This window comes from Bidens hawaiensis, unplaced genomic scaffold, assembly GCF_021521415.1.
Source record: "Bidens hawaiensis isolate Kalapana, Puna unplaced genomic scaffold, B.hawaiensis_p1.1 tig00071788_1, whole genome shotgun sequence".
Taxonomy (NCBI): domain Eukaryota; kingdom Viridiplantae; phylum Streptophyta; class Magnoliopsida; order Asterales; family Asteraceae; genus Bidens; species Bidens hawaiensis.
In genome coordinates this window covers 1-21,889 of record NW_027502557.1, presented here as the reverse complement: position 1 = coordinate 21,889, position 21,889 = coordinate 1, and the positions used below count along the sequence as shown (strand labels likewise).

Below are 21,889 nucleotides of genomic sequence, written 5' to 3'. Positions count from 1 at the left end.
TGGTTGTTTTAAACCATCCATTAGGAAAATATAGGAACATAAACATAACTTGAAAAATAGCTGTTGGAAAACTAGCAGTTTATATCGTTAAAAAAAATTGAAGTCGTATGGATGGCATATGAGTTGTCAGGAATCGGTCAACAAATTCTGACAAAAACCGACACTCATACGAGTAGTATGACCCTAACAAAAACCGACACTCATACAAATCGTATGACCATAACAAAAACCGACACTCATGCGAGTCGTGTGACCCTATACGATTTGTATAGGTTGAACTAGATGTCTGGATGGTGGGTCTGGACGTTTGTATAGCCAACTGCCAAAGCCTTATTAATAAGGGCGTTTTAATCAAATTAACAGGAAAATAAACGACGTTTGTTAGTTTGTTAGCTCAAATATTAACAATTATCAGATTACCTTTTGTCAAATCTAAGTAGAAACTTAAAAGATACTTGCAATTAATAATGTTAAGCCACTTTATTTAACAGTTCGTATTAGCTAACATTATATGACAAATTCGGCCACAGCCATTCAACATTTAACAAATAACTTATTAAATTATGACAAGGTCTAGACGAGACCTAACGAAAGAATACGACACTTGCTATCGAGCAAAACATAAGAGACGAGAAACGACACCAAGCTCACCCCATAGCACACTGCCAGGGGAAGTAGGTATCTTTGCGATTATACAATAAGCAGAGTTCCCTTAATGCACATTAAAATCTCACACAACGAAACAAACCAACACATGATCAACAGTTTCTACACAACTCTTACACCGTAGGACTAGACTGCACACAGATTATAAGAACCAGAACCACACTTCTAGTTGGCTAGTGGTTTTGCAATGGATCGGATCCCACCCTGTATCATTCAAACAGACGCAAATTATTATTGTAAATTACTGTTCTATAAAACTAATAATACCATTCATGAAACGTTACTCCAGTTTCGGCCCCACCCATCTCAGCAAACCTCTCATACCACAAATAATTAAGTTTGTAAGCGAACCGAACGTGTACACGGACAGATCTTCTAGTTCATGTTTGTTTATGTTCGTTCAGTTCACGAACATATAAGAACACTAATGAATATAATCAAACACAAAAGAACATAATGACGCCCTGCTTGCGGTGCGCGCATATAAAGTATATATGTGTGAACCCTCGGGTGGGCAAAAGTAAAATTGCACTAATTTTGACGTTATTTTACCAATCTCGTGAAAATAACGTTAAAGGTGGCGAAAGGTTAATCAGGCATCATGTGGTGGCGTTGATAGCCGAAAGACAAGGGCACATGCACCAATCAGCCGGTGTCCCTGATGATTGAGTGCTATGTGCCTTATGTCCAAGGCTTGATGCAAAACTACTATCGAGCCGGGGGTCTCACCGGAAGCAGCCTCTCTATCCCTATGGGATAGAGGTAAGGCTGTCTACATCTTACCCTCCTCAGACCTTACCATAGCATTTGAGTACGATGATGATGATGATGATGATGATGACAAAAGAACATAATGAATACCCACTAGAAGTAAAGTATTCCCAAATTAAAGTCGAAAATAGCATCATGCTAATTGCATCCAACATTTAAAAAATAAACAAGATAATAAAGGTTTTTAAATTTTTAAATATGAGATTCAAATCATTTAACAATTAACATTAGTAATATATAAATTTTAATGAATAGCAAACAAACAAAACATACATAAACGAACGGAAATGAGCAAGCATAAATTCTTGTGCGTTCCTTTATTGAGCGAACAAACATAAACAAACTTTCCACCAAACAGTTCACTAAACATTCGGTTCGTTTGGAGGGCTAACAAACAATATAATTCATGGAAGTACGGAGTTCGACCCATTAACCAGCCCACCCCATCTAAAACCCCATCATAAGTACAAATAACTCGATTTCATGAAACATTACTCAAGAAACAAGGATAAAGTGAGCTAAGTACCTAATTGTTTGTTTATAATGGTCATGTCGGGAATCCTCTTTGTCACTGTCATCATACCCTTCACCATAAAACTCTTTCGAACTCTTCTCCACTCACTTTTGCATATACCTGCAATAAGCGACTAAATTAGACCATATGGAATACCAATAACATTTTGATCTATAAATATTTGAGTGAAAGATAATATTACATTACCTTGGTCATCATTTCAGCAAGTTGTCTAACAGTAACTTCATTGCTAGTGTTACCAACATTGAAGATATGACCATTAGCTCTAGCAGGATTCTCCTGAGAATAAAACCATCAACTGTCAACGATATGATTTCTATATATTCAAAACTTAAAAAGGAAATCAAGCCTGTAACAGTAACATACAATCATCAAATGAACAGCTTCAATAGCATCCTTAATATAAACAAAGGTCCTCTGTGATTCACCGCCATCCACAAGCTTCAAAGGCTCACGCCTGGGCAGATTCTGAAACATTTGTCACAAAATATAAGATCAAAAGGCTTAAATTTGTGAAAACTTTGAACACAAATGGATGAAAATAAGTCAAATAACCATACATTGCTAAAGCATGCTAGAACCCTTGGAACACCCTCACTGGGACCATCAATCCCGGGAATGAAATCAATCCGAGGACCGATCCAGTTGAAAGGTCTGACAATGGTGAACTCGAGACCGTTCTCCGCACCCTCGGCTGCAAAGAAATGAATGTAATGAGAGCATGCCATGTGGATATTATCAGTGTATCACTAAACGAGACAAAAAACGAGTATGCTCACCATAGATGAGCCTCTCGATCAACTGTTTTGCACATGCATAAGACCATCTTTGTTTCTCAAAAACGAGTATGCTCACCTGTAAGTGGATGCAACTCGTTAACTAAATTAACTACCACAAAATGTTATATACTACTCTGAACAGATGCTTATCAACCAAATCTTATAGATTAGGTTCACACTAGCATACTACCATGAATTGGATCCTGATTTGTGTTTGCGTCAAAACACAATTTTAATAAACAACTAATCATTATTAGTAATAATTAATAATAAGTTAAATGAATCTGAATCTTTACCTGTCGCAGAGGGCTATCTTGGGGAAGAAAGCCACCGATAGTTTTCCCATACACTTCACAAGTGGGAAAGTGAATGAGCAGCTTGTTATTCTCTGAACAGTACTTGACCTGGCAGACGAAGATGACACTAATGATCCATTAATCATTGAATACTTCATATAATCAAACATCAAAAACAGTATAATGGTTTATAATATACACAAAAACGTGAATCAAAATATAAACCGTACCACAGGGAGCACATCGATGAAATTACTGTAAATTGTGTCAAGCGGACGAGTATTGTAATCCGCTGGTGTGCAGATCGCAGCTAGATTAACAGTCTAAACATAAACAGAAAGCAGTATATATCAAATGACAGATTAACCGTCTAAACATGAACAAAAAACAAATAAAATGAGTAGCAACTCACCAATCCTCGTTGTATATGTTACTCCGCATAGTCTAAATCAAACAAACACACAAAAAGTAGCTGTTATTGAAACAAATCAACAATAAAGCTAGAACAATATTTTTATCATATGTGAAAGAAGAAACATACCTTCAGAATACTTTGCAGTATGATATTACGTCTTCGTAGTCAACGATTATCTGTAGTAACTGTCGTTTTTTCCTAACATAAATTGAATTTCTAATTTCCAATAATATTCTAGTGTTTAATTCATTTGTATTAATATTTATGTAACACCAAACAGTTTTTATCGTTTTCGTTCATCAGTCATACATACAAAAATATACGATAATATCACTAGCTAGGTCCATAGCATAATATACCGAATACTAAGAAAACATTAAACATCAATCAAACACGCACGGCTATATTACTATTATCATTTACTTCTTCGTCAATTACACCAACCAAAGCAATTGCAACTCGGATCTCTCGTCTCTTTCGATCTCTCTCCAATTAACTAACTAAGAGACATCTGGTCACAATTACACAATATATTTCAACTCATATCTAAACATAGTAAAAACTAAAACCCTAATATAACCTATTTTATTTATTTTTTATAAAACTACCTAGTTGTTATTGTCGGCGATGTCAGCACCACCGTCAGCGGCGACAACATTCGGGACCACAACCTCAGCAGCTTCATCTTCCTGATTTGGTTCACCCTGACACGTACCACCAGTGACGTGCGCAGCGTAATCAGCATTGTCAATAGCTTCATAGCCGCAAATGCAGCTCAGATCATCATAGTTAGAAATCTTTCCCACTTTCCACGTGTGTTGTAACTATCGACTAGATTTCCATGCAGTAGGTTTCTTCGGTGTAGGTTTAGTGGAAGAAGACGAAAAGGTTTTTTTGCGTCTCGGAATTGATTTGTGTTTGTTGTGTAGTGTAGTATCAGTGTTTCTAGGTGTTGTTTGTTTTTTCAAAGGTAAAATGTCAGTAGTCTGCGGACTTCATCTGCAAACATCTGTAGCAGAAGAGGTGGACCAAATCTCTGCAGTCTGCAACAAGAAAACTGTTTGTTTTTTAACGTCTGTAGATTGCTATAATAAACTAAAATTCAAATAAACTGAAACTTAAATAAAAAAGGTCTTCAACATCGAAATTTAAATAATAGTCAACAACACTAAAATAATGTTCATAATACCACAAACATTTTTTAAATCATTTGTTCCGTACCTTGCATTAACTGCTCAGCAACTTCATCTCGTAACTGAGTCATATATTCCCGATCTGATGCAGTGTCAACTGCTTCAATCTCGTCTTCATCAGCATCAATGTGCCCACGACTATTTCCAAGCGACACATCGGGTTGATCGTATTGTGTAAACAACTGGGAATCGAACCCAGGTTATCAGATTAGCAAGACAGATGGTTTACCACTATGTCAAAGTTCCACTTTGTACATGTGTTCACTCATAATATATATGTGGGTTCACTCTCATATTTTATATAAGCGTTCTATAAAAAATTCGAAACTCAGTGGGTTCCCGTGAACCCGGTCGCCCACGGTAGCATCCGGAGTAGTGGACAAGCTATAAAATGGGGCGTTTTGCGTCATGTGGCGCCCAGTCAGCAAAGGGTGGGTTTTTGTTTTTGGGGTGTAATGGTGTTGTGGCCCAATATATATATATATATATATATATATATAATAATAATAAAAAGAGATGCCGGTGACCAATAGATGCCCCCCTATCGCCCCACATTTGTGGGGGGGGGGGGGGGGGGGGCTATCGCCTAAAATTCGCTGGAGAAGGTCGCCCACTACGGGTGGCGCGGGTGGCGTAAGAGCTCATCAACATAATCAAGATGGTCAAAATATAAACCAACACACATCCAAATGTATGCTCTCGTGTTTCTATACAAAGCATCTAAATTCATTTCAGCGGCATATACCTAAAAACTCTTGTCCCAATCAAACAATTATTATACAAAAAAAAAAAGTCAAAAACTAATCCCTAATTGATCCAATCGGCAGTAAACATACGTGGAATAAGCAGGCTACATTTCGAACTGTTCATCAGAATCATAAGCAATACGATAAAATGAAAGAAAAAGGTATGGTGGTGGAGGTGGCTAGGGTTTTGAGAGAGGAGAGTAGTGTCTGAGAGAGAAGAGTGGTGAATACGTGTTTGAGAAATTATGTGTTATAAAAAAACAAAAAAAATGCTGCAAGTGCTTGTACCATCATGTAGAGAACAGTGTCCGTGAGGGTCAAGAAGCTCTTTTGGGAAAAAGACAAACATCACCGTAGTGTTTGTCTATTCAGTTAGGGTTTTAATAACTACAACTGATTAAACAAAGAGAGATTAATTAGGCAAAGCTTGGATCATACTAAAGTAAGCTTGTTTGGTAATTAATGAGGCTTTCATACTTTATTTTATTTTTCTTTTTTTATTTACGATATTAGATAGAAATCTACCATATTTCAAAAAAAAAAAAAGATAGAAATCTACCGATACTAATGGTAGGCAAATTTTCTTTTTTTTTTCTCATACTTTTCAAAAATTCTATGTTTATTTCATTTTATTTTTTAATTAGAACCGTTTTCTGTTAGAGATCTTCTAAAAGTTTAAAACCACGCGGGGCTAGGCAATAAGGAAAACGAGGTCTTTCAGCTTTCAGGGTATCATTATTATCTCGTGTTGTTGCATTTGAAAGGCCCGTAATGAGAAAACTTTCCAAGGAAAATAGGTGAAGATCCAAGACATTATTTGTGACATTAGATCCTAGAGTTTTCTTTAGTTCAAGCATTACAAATCGATAATTTGGTCAAATTGGTGTAAATTTTCTTTGATGTGGTTGCGTTTTTGCTCCTTTGCCCTCCTCCGGGTTGTGGCTTGGCATTTGTTTATAAAAGTTCACAGTTTGAAAAAAAATAAAACCGCCCTATGTCACCCACATGCACACATTATAAACAAAGAGAAAATTTAATTATTAACTTCTTGGTATTATTCAACTGTGAGTCAGATCAAATTGACGCAAACATGAGACTTGGTATGGAATTTTTGGCTATCAAAGTGAACAAAATTGACTTTTTGGATATATGGAACTATGGGTTTGACTAAAATTGCAAATCAGATTATTGTAGGTAAAATAACGGACTTTGGGGTGCTAATTTAATGGGTACTTAACAATTAGATTGCAAAAACAGAAGAGAAGAAAAGACTGATGTTGGGAAAGGAGGTAATACAAAATGCTAAGGGAGTAAGGCTGGTATTTTGGTTCACTTAAATCCAAGAGCCATTGGTACAAGGGTCCAGAAGTTGTTAATTAGAAGTTTGCGTATATTAATCAATATTGACTTCTAGTCAACGTCAGTCTTCCGAGTCGCATTTCAATGTGGGGAGGGGAAGGAAATGAGAAGAAAATGTTAAAATATCATCTTTCAAAGATTTTTTAATGAGAGAATAGGAGGAGAGGGGAGAGAAAATACCAGAAAATTTAAACATATATTCATCTTCTCAAATTGGAGAGATCATGAAAGAAAATCTTTTCTGTCACACCCTCAAAATCCACTAACGGAGTTTTACCGTCAGAGGGTGTGAACTGGCAGGATCGGAATCATTAGTTATAATCAAACCAAAGAAAAACGTTTAAATGTAAATAAGTGCGGAAGCGTAAAACCTTAATCCAAAAATTGCGTCACGCAGGACGACTTAAAACCAAATGTAACTGTTAAAATTAAGTTTGCAGAATAAAGATGTTTTCAATTAATGCATGCTCCTAAACCGCGCGCCCGCCTCGGCTACCTGAGAATAACATACTAAAAGTGTCAACACAAGGTTGGTGAGTTCACAAGTTAAATAAGATAAATCGTTTAGCGTTTTGCGTAACCTCGTTACGGCGTTTCAGTGTTGCGTAACCCCGTTACGACGTTTAAGTGTTGCGTAACCTCGTTACGACGTTTAAGTGTTGCGTAACCTCGTTACGACGTTTAAGTGTTTTGCATTACCAGATAGTGTTATGTCAAATTATATATCGATAGGTAGCTAATCTATACAACAAGTATCGCTAAGTGGTTCGCGACCGAAGCTGACTGATTATCAAGTGCCCGTCACCAGGTCAATCCAGACCATGGTAAGTGTTAGCCAAAATTACACCCACTCAACCTCCAGTTGAGCTTAACGTCGGGTGGGGTTTGTCAAACCCAGTAGTACTACTCAACAGTGACTCGCTATTCCAAATATTAACCGGTCCGATGTGTGGGACTTCAAATGTTACGTTTGCCGCTTAGCCTTTACAAGTGATATATAATTTATAACAAAATCTTAAATATGCGTTTATCTCAGAAAATATGTTTATCGGAGTATGTTATCTCCCCCAAGTGAAAAACGTTTGAAAACAGTTCAAAGAGCGGGGTAAGTGAAACTCACAGTTTGCGAAGAATATCCCGATCTAGATCACCAAGTGATGTGCGTCGTAGAAACTCTCTAGCGTTCTAAATAACAAAGAGATTTTCTAAGTATCGGTACGTTTAACGAGTCTCTAGACTCGGCACATAATACCTATGCACGTAACAGATTTCGTGTTTCGTTTGTGAATTGTGTGTGACTTAAACAAGTACAATTGTGATACGATACATGAGTGAGCAATTACTTTCGTGTCACGTACTAATAACATACTTTACTAGCAATTATCCCCGTAAGGGCATTTTGGTCAACAAACAAAGATTAACTAACCATTATTCCCCATAAGGGCAATTTGGTCAATTCATGGCAATCAACTAACAACTATTCCCCGCAAGGGTATTTTGGTCAAAATACAACAATTATATAAAAACTATCATATTTCATGCATTCCTACACAACTCAGCAGCTAGTTTAGTTATGACAGAAATTCTACTTGAAAGATTGCACTAGTTCACCGATCATAACGTCTCAATTAATTCACCAAAAATTACCACAGAAGCATACATATCTTAGGTTTCCAGAACATATTTTATCTTATTTTTATTCCACATATTTTTCTTATAATGACCAAAACATTACAGCAAACTCATATTAGTCAGATTCATGCGCAACAGAATGTTATTTGCAATTCCCGTTAAACGAAAAATCCAATAAATGCAAGACCACTTGGGTTTGGTTCCTAACTCAATGAGTCAACTTCCAGAAGTGGAACCAACCCAATTGGTCTCGTAGTTCATGAGATATAACATTTACAACATAACCTAACAGCAGGTCTAACAGCTCAGCTTTGCACCACGTTTTTGTAAAATAATAAAAGTACACTTATACTTGTCCAAAAATTACAAACTTATACTTCATGAAAACTAGACTCAACCTAGTTTACTGCAGTAACCACAATCTCAACCAATTTTCACGTTTACACCTCGTTACAGTCACTTGAACATCGTATACACATTCTGTCCAGAATCTGTTCACATCAAAACTCAACATAATAACAATCTATGAACTATCATGCATCCATATAACCCTCTAGACACTATAACTACTATCCATGCATATCAATTACACCATACATACAAGATTAGGGTTTTATTTGCACTCACAATCAAGGACACAACAATTAACATGCAATACTATCAAAACTAGTTATCAAATCATCACTAATACACCATCAAATAAACAAGAATCATATGAACACCATGCATAGGAAAAAGTCGGACCTAGGGTTTGCAAGTTATACCTTCAAAACACCAATACAAGCAAGAGGAAGGTAGGAGATGATTAGAAACGGGTGTAGGATGCTTCAATTGTGAAAACCCAAGATTAAAACCAAGTGTTTGGTGTGTGTTTGTGAGCCGATCGCACGGAGGGGGGGGGTCTAGCTGCCGTCTGTTTTTGTGAGGGGAAGGAGAGGAGTTAGGGTTTGTGATAATGATATATTTATAGATATACAAGTTACACTCTAGTCCCTAAACTTCCAAATGTTACATCTCTAGCCTAAATAGTTGGTTCCTGTTTCTTGTTTAACATTCCACATAACAATCAAGTAACACACATATATCTAACACATAATTAACACATAATTATTGTTTTGACGTTTGTCGTTTGTTTATCAATCGTTTGCGTCAACTCGTTTGCGTTTCGGTGCAAATCCCGAAAGACTACACATGTAGTAAGTGTTTAAGCGTCATTTAAACCCTAGTTTAAATGTAATGAAGTGTGCGTTATAGATTCAACGATCTTAAAGTTTGAATTGACGGAGTTGAGTTAACGGGGTTAACCTGAAATTGACGATTGTCACATTTTCAATTACTAAATTACCCTTAAAACTAATTTTATTTTAGTTTAACTTAAAGGGTATGATAGTAAACTATAACCTTCTTTTCTTTTCCTTTCAAATCATGTACACATGAAAATATGTAAATTCCTTTATTTTCCTTTCCTTCTCATTAAACTCGGGAACACAAAAAAAAACTTTTCGTCTCCTTTCTTTTCTCTCCTAATTTTCTTCCCCTCCCTTCCCCTTGTTAAATCAAGGGAGGGGAAGGAAATGAGAAGAAAATATGAAGGAATCATGTTGAGGGGAGGGGAAGGAAATGGGAAGAAAATGTGAAGGAATCATGTTTCAGAGATTCTTTAAGGAGGGGAAGGGAGAGAAAATGCTAGAATATTTAAGTCTATGCTCATCCTTTTAAATTGGAAAGATTAGGAGAGAAAATGTGTGTGTATAACATTAACTACCTATTAACTACTAAATTTCCTTTCCTTTCATTTTCATTAAATTCAGGAACATGAAATGAAGTGACACATTTTTCTTCCCCTCTCTTTTTTTCTCTTTCATTTCTCCTCCCTTTCTTTTATCTCCTTAAATGAAACTCGAGAACACATTGTAAAGCAACTATTTTGGTCAACTTTTTTATGGGCCTAATCAACCTTTGGAGCCCATATATTGTGAGCATTAGGGAGGAATACTTACGATGTGTTCCTCAGTGTTAATAATGGAAAGAAAGGAAAAGAAATGAATGGAAAGTAAAGAATTGATGTGTTCCTTAGTTTTTTTTAGAAAAGAAAGGAAAAGAAAGATAAAAAGTATGTGTTCCCAAGTTTCATTAATGGAAGAAAAGGAAAGGAAAGAGGGAGAAATAAAGAAGAAAAGTGGGTGGAAAACTTTATTTCCAAAATGGAAATAATTGAGAAGAAAGGAAAAGAAAAAGAGAGGAGATGAAAGGGAAAAGAAAGGAAACTAAACTTTCTTTTCCTTTCCTTTCTCTCGTTAAGTAAATTCGGGAACACTAGGGACGGATAAATTATAGGCTGATAATTAGGGGTGTGAATTTCTGACACGAACCTAACACGAAATTTGCAGGGTTTGGATTTGGTATAATTAAGTTAGGGTTAGTTTCTAGTCAAATAGCTAAACAAGTTGTTTTGGGGTTGAACTTTTATTTAATTTTTAAAAAAAATATGTAATAAATTAAATTAGTTAGGTATCTTAGCTAAAATTTTACACTAAAAACAAACTTAACCTTAGATTTTATAATTAAATGTCACTCCTTAAAATGTAAAGTAAAGTATTAATATGTTTAAAATAAATAAACAAACAATAAAAAAACCTTCGGGTCAAATGGCTCGTGTTCCAGTCAACTTGCGAATACGTGTGTTATGTTCGGGTTCGTGTCGATTTGGACCCGCTAACATGACCCATTTTATAATCAAGGTTATAAGAGCTTAAAGTGGATCAAATACTAGGCTACAAAATATTTGGTTATATGTGGATATTTGTTATTGGCTCTTCGATAATAGGGATGCTAAGAAACGTTGTCACACCCCGACCAAAGGCGGCGGAACATGCCGGGGTGCAACGTGATTGGACAAATACACAAAACACTATTTAAAGTGACAATATTTAATCAACTCATTTATTTCATAAATCAATAATCAACACATCTCGTTCAACACAAACAAATTGAATACAAGTAACATTTATATTGTTCGTTTTACTAATATCCTAATGGTCTTGGTAACGTTTTTCGTCAAGTCCTCGAGTCAACAAAAGTCAAACCTGTAAAATTTCATAAAATAAAGTTTGTCAACACAAAGTGTCACACCCCAACATAAGGCGGAAATGCCGGGGCATGATCTGATTGTCACAGCTCACAAATTTATTATCATGCAACATTATAAAGCGACAATATCTAATTAATTTATTTATTATCAAACAACATTCATATACAACAAAAATAAAGAAAATTACAAATACATAACCAACTACTCTTGTATATGTTTTATCCTAAAGTCATCTCAATGTAAGTTTTAGTTCGATAAGCAATTCAAATCTATAACCTGCAAATGCGTACAAAATATATGTTTGTCAACAACACATGTTGAGTGAGTAGATCACCAATTTTGACACAAACAAAAATGGTAATAATATATAATGATATAAGTGAATAAAAATTGGCAAAACTGTTATCTGTGAGTATAAACAATAAAACCATAGCACATACATAAACAACCAACCATAAAGAAAGGGCTAAACCGTTACCATGCGAATGGGCATTGGTTACCAAAATGAGGTGTCGGTGAAACCATTGCCAATGCGATCGGGCTCCGGCCACTACGACGGTCGTATGATCATACTATAATGAGATTATGTTGGACCTCTCCGAATGCGATTCAAGTAAAAAAGTAAGCAAATAGCAAGTAACATGCAATCATTCAATTGATACACAACACAAAGATCACAGTTTGCGTTTGAGAAATAATATGATAAAAGGTACGCAAGTGTCCCAAAACAGTTAAAAGAAGTAAAATAGGGGAGTGATTACTCACCTGATCGGATGAATGAAAAATAAATGAGGATGATGTGAGAAAGATGAACCCTTCGGAATTCACTGACAAGTATTCCAAGTTAAATAATAATAAGATTTATTATAGAGATATAACATAATTTAATAACTTAAGATTTTGGTGATTAAGTTATGATTTGTGATTAGAACTTTATTGATTGATCGATCTCTACGATTATTATTATTGTAAAAAAATCATTATTATTAGCTTAAAATAAATAAACATGAGTTAAATAATTATCTAATTATATATTTTATTCAATTATAAATGTGGACATATATAAATATAACTTGTATTATATTAATTAATTTAAGGCAAACGTTACAATATATATTTATCATGCAATTTATATCTTGGACTATTTAACAAAAATCAACTTCTATAAATATGTTTTAAAATCCAATTGTTACAATTTTAAAGAATGAAACATATATTTATATATATATATATATATAATATATACATCTTTATATAAAATTAATATAAACCAAAATTATAAAGATGTTCAACGTCAAGAAAACACCAAAAATGGTATCGGGTTTAAATAAGTTTATTATTAATATATAGTTACGATACCTATATACATAAATATATAGACATATATATATATATATATGTGTGTGTACGAATACTAAACAAGATTGATTGATAAAAAAAACGTGAATTAACAAGGGTCGGTTAATGAAAATACAATTCATTTTATTAACAAATAAATTTATAAATTAATTAACCTTTTAAAATACAAAACTACAAAGTCGCGTCCAGGGGAGCTCGAACCCACGCCCCTGGCCGTCTCAAACGTTGAACAAGCTCACCAAACCAACCGGTCAAAGCATAGAACTGGCTAAGGAAAGAAGCCAAGTTATTATATACACAACTGATTGTTTTTCCCTAATTAGTTATAAACCCTAAAATCCTATATCGATCAATCCGATAACGGTTAATCTAATTATTGTTAGGGTTAATGTTCGACGATGAAAAATGACCTGGAAGTATGTAACAATTACCTATAAAAGTGATGTAATGATGAAGAACGACGAGACGGAACCCGACGGCCCAGACGTGAACGGAACAGCAGGTTAAGATACAAATTAAAGTAATTAGTATTAGGACTTTGATTCGCCGCTACACAGTGATGATGAGGACGAGTTTAATTTGGTTATTATCGAGTCTATATGGTATTACGCTAAATGGGAATTGTCGGCTTGTTAAAAATAGCAATACGTATTCAATTGATCGAGTTTTCCATAATTGATGTGTCGGTGCAACTTGAAATTGATTTACAAACGATCTTAGTGATCAATTCCATATTAAAAGCGAGGATTTAGGCTCAAGATACAAACGGGTTGTGGGTTATGGGTCAAATACAAGTGTGGATATGAGTTTGGGTTTGGGGTTATAATATACTATATGTATTTATACAGATTTTCAAAAATGGTCCCTCGACTTTATAGATGGAAACATATAGAGGTAAAACTATAGTTTAGGGTGAATTGAGTATTTAATTAAAAGTTATAAATATGTTTTAATGATATTATAACAATTAATCTAACCCGACAAATGCGGTATTTTATTTGATAAAATAACCCGAACGTAAAAGCGGGTCGGGTACCGGATGCAAAACATTAGTTGAAAACCCAAGTTGTTACAGTCTCCCCTACTTTAGGGAATTTCGTCCCGAAATTAAATAATACTATAACAACACCATTAAAAAAGAAAATAATAATAATAATAATAATAAGAGAAATCTGCATTTTGTCTCCCTGGAAAATAACGTCGCGAGATGGAATAACCACTGAAAAAGAATTTGCGAACTTTGACTCCATGTGTTACTCCGGCGGGTTCTTCTGACTCCTACCGTCAGTTGACCGTTAGTTGACCGTAGGTATTTTAGTAATAATACCAACATATTAAGGGTATTTTAGTAATCTTCTAATAAATAATAAATATAATAATAATAGTAATAATAATAATAATAATAATAATAAATAGAAATAATAATAACATCATCAGCAGCTTCATCCAGCTTCATCATCTTCATAACATCATCAGCTTCATCATCTCATCTTCATCATCAACAACCTCAAATCCTCAAACCCACCACCAAGTAATCCCTCTCAATATCACCATTCAAATCAATCATTCTTTCAATCAATCATAAGAACCCATTTCTCAATTCAATTGCCCATTCTTATATACCCAATTACCTTTGTTAATAATAATAATAATAATAATAATAATAATAATAATAATCATATAAACCCAGGTCAGAAGACCTTTGTTGCACGATCTATTCAATTAATATTCATATAATATTCAATTACCTTTGTTACCTTTGTTATCCAATCCATCCAAACCAAACCAAACCCATCAAACAAAACATACCTAGATCAGAAGAAAATCAAATCATCAAAATGATAGATTTTATTATTATTATTATTGGTTTCTAATAGATATGAATCAGTAATATTCATATTCATACGATCTATCTACTAATCATAATATAAAGATCAGATCTACCAGGAAACAGTCAGTCGTGCGACGACCGAAGACCGTCGCCGGAGATCCGATCGGACCGGCACCGGACGAGCCTCGCTACCGCATCGTAATAATACTAATAATCAACTTTCTTCTGATCATGAGTGCTTGTTATGATTTGATTTGGTTTGGTAATCAGTAGATTAATAGAAACATCATACAACCTTGAACTGAAAAGTATGTGCAGGTATGGGTGGGTGAAGATGAATTATCAGGAATTAAAACATTAGAAACCCTAATTATAACTGGGGAAGATGAATTGATAAGTGATAATATATAGTTTATGTTGTATAGTTATACCAAACATTAACTTAGTTCAACTGGTAGTTTTGGTGGGTTGTTAAACCGGAGGTCTCGGGTTCGAATCCTGGCATTTACATGTTTTGGATAATTATTTTTAAAATGAATTAAAGGCTTAGGGGTAAAAACGTAATTTCAACATTTTTTAACAGGTCAACGCTTGGTCAACTGACGGAAGGGCACAGACTGACTCGCCCAAATATCACAATGGTCCAAAGTTCGCAAAATCTTTTTCAGTGGTTAACCCGTCGAACGTCGATATAAACCAGGGAGACAAAATGCAGATTTCTCTAATAATAATAATAAAATAAAATTATTATAACACAGAACTTTGAATAGTCAAAATAACGCTCCAAATGAAAATTCGATAAAGCCACTTATATATAGGATGTACTAGCGGCGTATCCACCATGTTCTTATCATCTCTGCATTTGTACCGTTATCCAAATTGCTTTCGGTTCTATATCATGGCACACAATTGCACGCATTATGATTTTCATACGAGGACTTTGATAATTATGTCGGCCTCCATAATTACTTAGGTCGTCGGATGGTCCACATAACTCGTCCCATCGTGTGGTTTACAAAATATTTGAAAGGCGTGATTTTGTGAGAAAAGTTATTAATTTATTATAAATATGAGGAAAGTGTTAAAATATTATAAGACCATTGGGAGTTGATTTATTATAAGTGTAAAATCAGAAGATTTTATAAAATATTTCTAATAACGCAATTTAGGTGAACTTTTAAGTTTGATTAATGTAATTAGTGAAAATTTTAAATTAACTTAAAAGTTAAGAGAAACGGAAACATTGAAGTTGGGATAGATGATGCGTCGACAAGATCGATTGTGAAGAAAGAGGGTGGGAATATGAGCCAACTAACAAATTTACGTGAAATTACCACATAAGACAACAACAAAAATTCTATGATTGCAAAGATAACATCAACAACAGTTGATGAAGGAATTGATTGACACTTGTAAACGAATAATAACCTGTGAAATTTATAAATATTGCAACATTCGAAGTGGAATTCATAAGATCGAGAGTACAAATTTGAACAAGATTAAACGAAGACTTTGAGGGATTCAGTTTTGTTAAAATGAGAAACTCAATAAATTTAAAGAGAACTCTATACAACATTGAAATATCGCAATTGTGTATTTAAGATAAGGTAAATTAAAATATTAAAGTGCTGGTAGTAGTAATTGAGTATGCAAAGATATTAATGCAAAAATTTATGTATACAAACAAACTGTAAATAGATGAAATTGGGAAGCAGATATTCATGAATCACCGAGATAGTCCTATTCCAATTAAATCTGTAGATATCGTATAAAATGGGTCATTATAATATCCCCAGATTACAAGGGATTTTCCTATCTCCATATAATCGTTTAAATTAAATTAAAAAGTTGCAATATTCATAGTTATCATGAAAGATTAAATAAATAATGAATATTAAAGTAATAATGGAAAATATAGATGAGTTGAGAAATAATATAATTAAATAGAAGAAAACGCGGAGCTAGATATGCATGAACCACAATGACTATTCCAATAACAACTAAAGAAATCATCAAAATACTTTAAGTTCTCATAATGTATTAAAATTTAAGTAAAGAGTTGAAATATCCACGAACCACCGCATGTTTTCAACAAAAATTGTGAAAAAGTCAATAAATGAAATGAGTGGTCATGGAATTTAATGAAAATTTCCTTTTAATAATGAAAATTAAATTAAATATTGAGAGAGAAAATTTCCATGGTGAAGATAATTTTTGTTAAATGATGAAGAATTCGATTAATAACAAAACTACAACAGTTATATTTCAACGCCGAAAATTTATAAGATGAAAGATAAATTGTGTAACATGAGATCAATAAATATATGATGTACCAAAGATATTAATAATCGAGGTTGAGGGTAGAAATTGACACGCTTTCAATAATTTGAAATAACAAAATAAATGAGAAAAGACAATTTAAATAATATGATCGACTAATAACTGACTGTCAAAATTTTGTCTTTTGAAATTGAAGAATTGTTTCAGTTTATGAGAATATAAATATTTTGATTAATTGACATAATGTTAACGAATCAACTCCTAAGATTTTTTTTTTAATTAAATAAAAACCAGATAAGTACGACAACCAACTATATTGATCTTTGAGAAGATAAGAAAATTTTCATTGTGTGCGAAAAAAGATACTTAAAATGATGGATTTTCCAGGTTGGGTTTGTTCCAAAATAACTAATTTAGACAAATAATCATTTAAGGTATAATTGAATACAAAATACGTTTAGATAAAAATGATGACGACGATTATCAAACACCACCAACCATGGTGAAACTACTGAATTCATCTGCAACCTCGTTAATGCTGCTTTGGAGCTCCATTGAGTCGGAGGTGCTGCTGAACGACAACTTTTGCATGTAGCACGAAACTTCAAGTATTCGACGCCTACACAGTGCTTGATAATTGTTTCCAAAATATGAAACGGAATATTGAGCAGGCGGGACTCCCTTGTTGTGCTATAACCTTCAAGGTTAACCGGTCTTATATACTGCTATCTAGTTGTCCTTGTACTCTTTTTCTTGCATGTTTTCAGAATTACGAGCTTCCAACCTATACAAAATATGTAAACAAAAAAAAAATAAAGAAACACTATTCAGATAACAACTTAAAAGATGCACCATGAATTATCTCAAAATGGATAAAAGCAATACCCGTATGCAAGCATTTTCCACACGAGCCCATGGCTTTCTTGTACAATACAAGACTTTGAAGGCAAAGACATGGTTCTATCTTTGACACGGAAGGAGCATGTTTGGTTCATGTCATCAAGAATATGTACATAACCCCCTATATTTGAGGCAACTACAGACTTGTATAATGAGTAAGGAAGGCTACCGTTAGCAAAATCGATGAAAAATGCAGCATCGTTGAGGTCTTCCATTTCCTCAAACATCATACCAGCTGCATCGAATTTAAACAAAGACACCTCAACAGTCCTCTTCGTTCCATACTTAGGGCATGATGCGATGTAGAACAAATCTGTATGAGATCCTATAAGAAAAGGAGTCACGGAGGGATAATAATTAGGATTAACCTGAGGTTCTTTCATAAACGGCCGCAGGGTTATGACAATGTCTTTGCCTTTAACAATAATGTCAAACCTGTATGAGAAACGGGTAACCCGCGTGCGAGTTTATGGCGTATACCTTACCATTGCAGCAAGTTGCATTCATAAGGTAAGAACCATCTATACCGATCATGGTCCAGAGTTGTTTAGCATATAACATTTCAATCCATTTTAATATTTTTCTTGTACAGTCTAGCCGACAAAACACAAAGGCAAACGTTGTGGCCGGTTTGATTCAGTTTAACTATCTTATTAATCTTAACGACAGTATAAGCTTTCAGATAATGATCTATGCTTTCAGTAGACAAAGCCTTGGAATATAATAATATTTAAGGTGCGTGTGTGTGTATAATAAGTTAAAAATAAAACTATGTCAGGTACTCGGGTTACTCGAGTATATAATAGGGTAAATGAGGCTATGTAACCGGGTAATCGGGCATATTAGAAATCCCAAATCCGTAAAAAAATTTCAAAAATAATCCCAATTATGTCGGGTTCGGGTATTCCCATCAAGTTTGGATTTTAACATAAAACTCTCCATATCATCATATATCTACTACAATAATGACTTTTCAAAGTGGAATCAGCATAACAGGCTGATTAAAATAAATTCTTGATTATTTCTAGAAATCCATTATCTAACCATGTGACCGACCATCCACTATAATAAAGAAATTCTTAATTAGAGTTTCTGAAATATGCGTACCAACAACAGTAGTGTAATTAATCAATTGATAAAAATAACAAATCAATTTTATTTTCTGAAATATGCACTTGCACTTTTAGTTTTTTTTTCCTTTTGCTTTTATTATATTTAAAAAATGATAATCTGTATCTTTTCCTAAAATTTATATCTATAACCGAGATTAAAATCCAAATAAAGGATAGTAAACGAAAGTTTAAAGAACCCGTTCTATACTTTGACAAAGGAAAAAAAAACATTATCATTAGTTTTTAACTATCTAACTTCTACTGCTTACATCATCTGAAATGATTTAAAACCAATTTTTCAAACTAAATTATATGTAGGGTGTGCATGAGTCCCGTTCGCTGTTTAAGAAAACCGAACCAAAAATCAATTTTATAACCGGTCTGTTTCGGTTATTATTATTATTATTATTATTATTATTATTCAATTGTATATTTGCTTTAGCTATTCATACTGTTTTTGCCCTAGTTTATGCTGGTTGTGCATGGGTCGGTTTGGTTTTGGGCTAAAACCGAACCAAAAACCAAAATGTTGTTTTTGAGTTTTTGAAAACCGTTGTTTTTCTTTTTTGGTTTTACCCTTTGGGCTTTAAAATTTTGAGCCAAACAAATGGCTATTATGAACAGAGAACAATAAAATGTGTTCTAATGATTGAAAATTAGCATTTAGCAAGCACAAAGTTAAAGTTAACTATAATCAGAGTTTCAGAGGACAAATCAGTATTGATGTCAATGAAAATTTTAACTTATGATCTTACAAGAACAAGCATACTATTATGAACATAATCACACAAAGAGGTTATATGTGTGATTCTTCAGTTTGAATTCATTCATAGTCAATGCAGTGATCCACTCTCTCTTGAATTTCATTTTAACATAAGAACAGCATCTAGGATACATGCAGCCTGATTTTTAAGTTTGTTCTTAGTGTCAATATCATAATCTGCGTTCAGTGGATGCTTTGTCACTATAAGTTCCTTAACAACTTCATCTTCATGCTTCCATGGTGTCTTTCATTCTTGTTTTGGTGTGAAATTTTGAACAGAGAACTGAATATTTGCTATTATTTTTATTGTTCTGTAGGCTATGAGCAAATATGGAACGTGTGAAGAACTTGCGATTGGTCCGCCATATTGGTAATGTATATATGCTTTGATGTTTTGAGAGTGCTAACATAAGAGGTTGCAATTGTGTGTTCTCATAGTTGACTAAATTATGGTTAGTGCCTCTCGAGGCTAAGCGCCAACTAAATAATAAGCGAGTTCATAGATCTTCATTGAAGATGATCTATGTAATAAACAGAATTTCATTGTTAACTCATATCATCCATCTTGTGTTGTATCCACTCATTAGACATTATCCTTGATTAGATTTCTTCTAGTTTAACATGCGACAAAGGTTACCTTGGGGCATAATGAAGATACTCTAAAAATAACTTGGGATATAATGTAACCACAACCAACATATTACATATATAAATAAATTATATTGAAAACAAAAGTAATACCACATAGTAAAACATAAATAAACCAATACAATATTCACACAATAACTAATCATACATTACAACCTTAACTACTATGCCACCGGCTCTGCTTGCGGTCCAACCGGGTTGAACACCTTAGCAATCCTCTCGGCCGGCACCAATGGAAGATAACTAGAAACCTTGTACCCTTTCTCAGCCGTCTGCTGCACGGTCTGGTTATACTTGTCTGAACAGTAAAGCCGCAGTGGGCACCACCACCTTAGCCACCTTGGGGAAGACCGGGAGCTGGTTCAAAGACTGCCAGGCCGAGGCAACATACCGCTCAGCCACTGGCTCGTATTTCGTATACAGCCCTATAGCAGCCGGTTCAAGCTTAGTATACGCGGTTTTGACCTCTTGAGACAGGTTGTTGGTTTTAGCTGAAACTTGTTTCACAAAAGGCTGGACTTGGGTATCGAACTTGTTAACGGACTCGTCTACTTTGCGATCAACAAACTTTAGGAGCTCAGCTGGGACATGATGGAACTTATTATATGTTGGACCGACCGCGGTCTTTAGCTTACCCTCCATGGTCTCAACCCGCGGTTTAAGTGGACCGGAGTTGTTCTTGGCATAAGCGTAGGCTTTGGAAGCGTAAAGAAGTGCATGAAGAGCTGCCATTTGTACAAACTGAAGGTACTTTAGTCTCTGTTCTTCCTCCCTCTCAATCTCTGATTGATTGGTGGTAACAGGAACATTGTTTTCGGCCATGATCGAGAGATTTTAGCTTAACTGCTTGCTGGTTTAATTTGAAGAATTGATCGCTATTTTGTTGATGGATCAGTAGATGGATCTGTATTTATACAGAGTTGTTTTTGTTGAAAGCGTGTGAAGTATTAATCTAAATTGCTGAAATAACCCCTTGCCATTTTTAATTGTCCCTTCAAACCCCTTACATTTTCATGTTTGAGGATCAACTAATGACTAACTTTATCTACACTTGTGGTTCGTATTATATAATGTTCATTCAGCGTTGACCTGTAGGTATCTATTTAACTATGCTTGTTACTCTAAACTAATTTTAATAGCATGTTTAACTTAACAATGGTTGCACGTCTAATTATATCCTTAGATCAACTATTCGCTGCATCTAACGTACTAATGTACGTTCAATCTATCAGAATCATACGATTTAGAAGGTCATGGCTTCGAGTTTTGAAAGAGAGAATTTTGTCAGCACCCCCTACAAGATTAGGAGCATTGGTTGTTCTGGAAATTAAAAAAATCATACCATTATCATTCATATATAATGAAACCATCCACTATTATAAATGTATATGTATGTTTTGAGTTTTATCAAATAAGAGTTGGAAAAATGGTTAAGTGACAAAAACGTTTTTACATGACTATGTTATTGATATTATTTGTTTGATGCGTAAAATTACATTTTACGTTTGTCAAA

General features: G+C 34.2%; 2 pseudogenes; both read right to left on the bottom strand.

Moving 5' to 3' along the window:
- Positions 1-808: 808 nt before the first annotated feature.
- LOC143605869 (UDP-D-apiose/UDP-D-xylose synthase 2-like) lies at positions 809-17,508 on the bottom strand (annotated as a pseudogene).
- A 2,946-nt stretch (positions 17,509-20,454) lies between these two features.
- LOC143605866 (REF/SRPP-like protein At3g05500 pseudogene) lies at positions 20,455-21,447 on the bottom strand (annotated as a pseudogene).
- Positions 21,448-21,889: the final 442 nt, after the last annotated feature.